The sequence below is a fragment of the Desmodus rotundus genome, chromosome 7 (assembly GCF_022682495.2).
Source record: "Desmodus rotundus isolate HL8 chromosome 7, HLdesRot8A.1, whole genome shotgun sequence".
Classification (NCBI taxonomy): domain Eukaryota; kingdom Metazoa; phylum Chordata; class Mammalia; order Chiroptera; family Phyllostomidae; genus Desmodus; species Desmodus rotundus.
Window position 1 is genome coordinate 48845277 of NC_071393.1, and position 6163 is coordinate 48851439.

Below are 6163 nucleotides of genomic sequence, written 5' to 3' on the forward strand. Positions count from 1 at the left end.
ACCTAGATTTATCTGAGGACAAAAGAACAAAAATTAAAATTTCCAGAGGAATCATTTGTGCTTGGCTACTTCAAAGATCACTTTGTGTTTATCTGAAGTGAATATTACCCTTAGAGTAGCCATGATTCTTTTTCTTTTTTTTCCAGAGAGAACTCTGCTTAAATATAAGTAGTGCAAAGCATAAAGCTAATGCCAACACCCAGAAATCACCATTATTAATCTTAGAGCCAATCTTGTGGGGTGAATACTATTATCTCCATTTAACAGATGAGCAAACAAGGCAGAAATGATTTAAGTAACTTTTGCTGGGTCACAAACTACAAGAAAAAATAAAAGTATTATATCACAATCTTTCTAAGCAATCTGAGTGAATTTCTAAGGTTTAAGGTTCTTATTTCTGCCCTAGCCGGTGTGGCCCAGTGGACTGAGTGCCAGCCTCTGAACAGTAAGGTCGCTGGTTCTGTGCCCAGTGAAGGCACGTGCCTGGGTTGCAGGCCAGGTACCCAGTAGGGGGCGTGTGAGAGGCAACCACACATTGATGTTTCTCTCCCTCTCTTTCTCCTTCCCTTCCCCTTTCTCTAAAAAATAAATAAATAAAATCTTAAATTTAAAAAAGGTTTTATTTGTAAGGTTTTTGTTTATGTTTAAGGCTCTGTGGTTTTTTTTTTAAAGCACTGCTAATAACTTAGAAACCAGAATGTAACTTACTCGACTGACCATGAAGTGAGGACAGACCTTAGGTTAAAAATGTCATGTTTAAGAACATGGCAGAACTACACGTGGATAAAGGAGAGGGATAGCAGAATGAACAAAGGTAGTCCTGGGAAATAATGATAAATTATTTTCCAAAAGAGGAGCTGAGTAATAAAGCACATGAATGATCCTGAAATGCTTCTAAAACTTTAAGTACATAGGCATGAATTCATTCAGGAGAAAAAAAATTAAAAAATGTATGTGTTGCTTTCTGCTACTTCAAACTAATCTGATGTAAAAAAAATGAGTAATGAGTTTTGGAAAATATTTTACTATGGCAATAAATTGGAAATTGCACTAAATATTTTTGATAGTTTCAGTAAGGTATGGGACAGCTGAGAAGAAACTATATTTGGTTGATAAAGTTATTTTGAAAAAAAATGCTTAATTGTTGGAAAGCTGAACTTCTAAAACTGTTATAATTATTTCATGTAAACTCTCCCTGGGAAGAAATCTGCCTAAGATTCTGAATTACTTCTGATGCCCTGTTTTCAAAGATTTCCAGTCATTTCTCAGTTTAAAATGGAAATATTTTTATTTCAATGATTCTTTAAAAAATATTTTATTTATTTATTTTTAGAGAGAGGGGACAGACGGGAGAGAAACATCAATGTGTGAGAACATTGCACACTACCAACCGGGGGCCTGGCCTACAACCCAGGCATGTATCCTGACCAGGAATCCAACTGGCAACCTTTTACTTCACAGGATGGTGCTCAATCTACTGAGCCACACCAGCCAGGGCTATTTCAGTGTTTCTTACATGGGTGTTTGGCTATAATAGTTACTTAAGTGTTGTGAGAATGGAACGCTTCAGAGCTGTTTATTGATGGTGGTGGCATTTGTTAAGTCATCCTAGCAGAGCTATCGGCAAAATTTGTCCTTGTGTTTTATATCCTCTTAAGCAGTTCAGCTATTCTCATAAATTAATATGTATAAGAATTATCTGAAAGAAATTATTTAACATACAGACTCCTGGCCCTGGCCAGTGTGGCTCAGTTGGTGGGAGTGTTGTGCTGCAAACCAAAAGGTCGTGGGTTTGTGTCCCTGTCAGGGCACAGGTGCAACCGATCCATGTTTCTCTTTCACATGGATATTTCTCTCCCTCTCTCTCCCTCCCTTCCCCTCTCTAAAATCAATAAGCATGTAATCTGGTGAGCCTAAAAACAATACAGACTCCTGGGTCCTTCAGCTCTCTCCTCCAGAGAGGTCTGATTCTGTTGACTGGCTGTGAGGCTCTGAAACTGACATTTTAAGAAACATTCTGAGACAGAAACATAGCTTCAGAAACAGGCACTGTGGTAGGCACTGGGAGTGACCTTGGTGAGCTTTTTCTGTCATGGGGCTTACGGTCTAGTGGACAGAGAGCTGTTAATCAAACAGTGCTACGAATGAATTTTAAATGTTAACTGTGATAAGTAGTATTAAGGAAAGTTTTGAGGGGATGGGGTAGGTAAGAGCCTTGCAATGTGGAAACGAAAGCCAAAGAATGAGCACAAGCAAAGGCTATTTATTCAGAGCTTGCTAGAAGAAGGGAGTCAGCCACCACTACTTGTGTTTTGGCAAAGATTCAAAGGCAGGAAGAGGAGTTGGAAAGATGTATCCTGGAAAAAAGGAAGGCTTCAGGTGTGGCATAGTTGCAGGCTTCAGGTATGGCATAGTTGGCATAAGGAAGCTGTAGGTGGGCTACTGTAAGGGAGGTAAAATTTCTTCTCTATCCCCTTAGGGTCTCTGGCTAGGCCTAAGTATTGAACTGACATAAGACAGAGTAACAGGAGAAAAGCACACATATTTTATGTATTTATTTTTTCACGTACATGTGAGCCTTCGCAAGAAAAATCAAAACCCGAAGAAGGTAGGGCCCAAAGCTTATACACTAGGTTGGACAAAGAATAGTAAATCGTGAAAATGTAACAAGACAAATGGGTTTGGGCCAGGGCAACATAGATCAGAACCTGCAGCCCACTCGTGTGCCCTGACCAGGAATCGAACTGGTGACCTTTCACGTTGCAGGATGATGCCCAACTGAGCCACACACCAGTCAGGCCACAGATGGGAGTGTTATCTCCTGCTTTCAGGAAGAGAAAAAGGAAGATCAGAGTGCCCTCCTCCATCTGCTGTTTTTCAAGCGCCTGTAACTCACCTAATATGCCACACCCCAGTTACATAAATCTGCGGGAGCCTTTTGTGGGGCTCCTTCAACAGCAAGAGACCTCCAGAACTCCAGGTGTGTGCTGGCCCATTCACTGTCAACCAGCGTGCCATTTCACGGGGTAATGGCACAGGGGGAGTCAGTGTTTTCACCTGGTTTAGACGCTTGCTTATGCAATTGCAGTAAGTGTTTAGAGGCTTGTTACTTCCAAATTTTGGCTTGTTGTTGCTTTAATTGCCTATTTTGACACCTGGCAAAGGTCTCTCTCAAGTTCTTCGGAGTACTTGACAAATTCTATAATTAGTTATCTTTATAATTCTTATGTGGAGGTATAAGGAAGAAGGGAAGCTAATGGTATTAATTGGTCACTCAGATTAGCCTAGTTAGGGAGGTATTTGTGGTCTAGGTAATCTTTCTGATTTTGTCCGAGTTCAGACATGATTATAGAGTGGTTTTGTTTTTGTCTCTATCCTTCAGAGTCACTGAGTGACCTTGTCTAATGTTGGTGTCCTGTGAAATGGTTTATATTAAACAGGAGAACAACCTGGACAGACTGTGAGTGCCTGGGCAGCTCCTAGTGACAGCCAAGCCCAGCTGTTAGAGCCAGGGCAATTTCAAACTCTTGGAGACCTCTTTTCTTTTCTGGGGGGCTAAGTGTTTTATATAAATTGTCTCATTTAATTATCACAATATATTATATCATAATTGGTAGGTACTATTGTTATCTTCATTTTCAGATGAAGAAAGTGTGGCTCAGAAAAAGTTATGTGACATGCCAAGGTCACACAACTAGAAAGTGGATGGAATTGAGATTCTGTTTTGGGAGGTCTGGCTAAATCACTGTTTCACAAGAAACAGCTCAGTAAAAATAAGTACAGTGAGTTCTCACTTTGTCGATAGGTTCTTAGAAACTGTCACTTTCAGCAAAATGACATATAATGAAATCAATTTTACCATAGGTGAAATTGGTATAAATGAGATAAGTTCCTATAAAAGAGTCACTAAAATATCACCAAACTTCTAAATAAAGATCCCAAACACTTCTAATATTAAACATCAAAATAAATGTGAGCTATGCATACATTTTAACAAGATTAATACAAACAAGTAAGATAATTATATTCCAATTGGCATTTTCTAGTTCAGGGTCTTGGGTGACCAGAACTCAAGCGGCTCAGGGCACAAGGCAGGGTCTCACCCTGGACAGAAGACCCGTCCCCTGAGGGGCCCCTCACATACACACCCACACTCATTCAGACCGAGACAATGTAAACACGCGAGTTCACCTCATGTGCACATCTTTGGGATGTGGGAGGACACTGGAGTCCCTGGAGAAAACCCATGCAGACATGGGGAGAAAGTGCAAACTCCACACAGAGAGTGGCTTCTGCCAGGAATCACTTATTTTTCCTCATCATCATTATAATGAAACGATATTCAAGGAACTGCTCATAAAGGCTCTTACATAAATAAGAACCTTCATGACCCACTGGTCATAGAGTAAGAGAAAGGCAATGAAGGTAAATGCAAGGAGATCCTAGTCACGGCATGTGCCCTTCGCGCATGGGCAGTCTCTTTTACCTCTCCAAAACACTGTCCTCAAGCTTTGGGGTCCAGATCCATAGAGAGGACTAGAAAGCTGAACTGATGCCAGAAAATCAAGGCAAGGTCTAGTTTAATGATAGAACACAAAGCAAAACCAAAACTTTGCTCCTCTAAGGTAAAATTCCTGTTAAAGTAGGAATTCCCTACTTTGATACATGGATTTTAATAATTCTTATATTCTTTATAAATCAAATACACAGGAGACAAAAAGAAAAGAAAAAACTGTCAGTAAATAACCATGTTTAATTTTTTGCCTCTATAAATGGTTTAAACGTAGATCAAATGATTTCATTTATAGTTTGATTAAAGGAACTTGGTAATAATTCTGGAGTTTGTCCGTGTGGCCTAATGAAGTGGTATTAGAGTGTATTATTGGTGGGGCGCTCTGTGGAGTGGAAACAATCACTGTTGAAATAAGAACTAAAAATTTTAATGTCAAGCACTGTCAGCATTTACAGGGAAAAAGATAGGCATAAAATAAAAATTGTGTGATAAGTATTAAATGGGCTCCAGCACCCGGACTTTAGATATGCTATGTAACCTCTCTTATCCTTATATTCATTTGTTATGTATAGGGATTGAAGTAAATGCTCTCAGTAAGGTCTATTTGAGTTTGTAATACTATAACTTTCATGTGTGATTTATTAACCTTGTTTATTGTTATTACATCTAATATGATTGTGGTCATTGTGTGTACAGATTAGACCAGACTGCTCTTATCCTGTGTATATGAGACTTAACACAGGATTGATGCTGAAAATTTAAAGTAAGAAGAATATGAGTACTGCTTTTCCTGGTGAATACTTCAAAAAATAGTTGGCCAGTACCTTATAACGTCACCATCTGAACAAATGAAAGAAAAAACTTTAAGTGCTTCATTTATACTAGATAATGGATTAAGCCAAAAAGAAAAAGTAAAGGTGAAAGCTGTTATTTGGTGGTGATCATAAAAATTTCAAGAAATTTACATTTTCATACTTTACCTGTGTAGTACTGGAATCTCCAGTTTAGAAACATCAGTTAATTCAGAAGTAGGAAGGAATATACTGGCTGTTACACATAAACTGGTATTTAAAGTAATGAAGATAAAGTCATAGGATGTTTAGAATACTTGCCCCCAGACAGTCCAGGAAAAAAGGCTCCAAGGTCAAATATCTTTGGGAAATGTACTTAAATCCCACTCTTAAAGGTCCACAATGAATATTATCTTATAAAACCCCTGACAGAAGATCTATTTTACATAATTCAACTGGTGTTTTCTGAGTTTCTTTGACCATAGAACTTTCCTTCTTTCTCTTCTTAATATTCTCTGGCATTTTGAAAAATGCCAGTTTGAGGCAGTACTGATGTTAGGAGTATTTGCTTTTAAAAACAACTTTTTTTTTCTTGGAGGGGTTGGTTATGTCAGATTTATAGTCAATCTCAGTACATAAAAATGTTGATGATAATAATAGTTTGTAATTGTTTAGGTTTTCATGCTTATTCACGAATATTTAGGGAACAGTCTTCTGTGCCAGAACCTATACAAGGTGGTATAACTGAAAGGAAACAATTATAATCGGTTGCATGTTGGTAAATGCTTAACAAACATCCCTCAGAACACAGATTGCTCTCAAGTGCCTTGGGCAAGGGTTGTCTATACATTAAATCAGA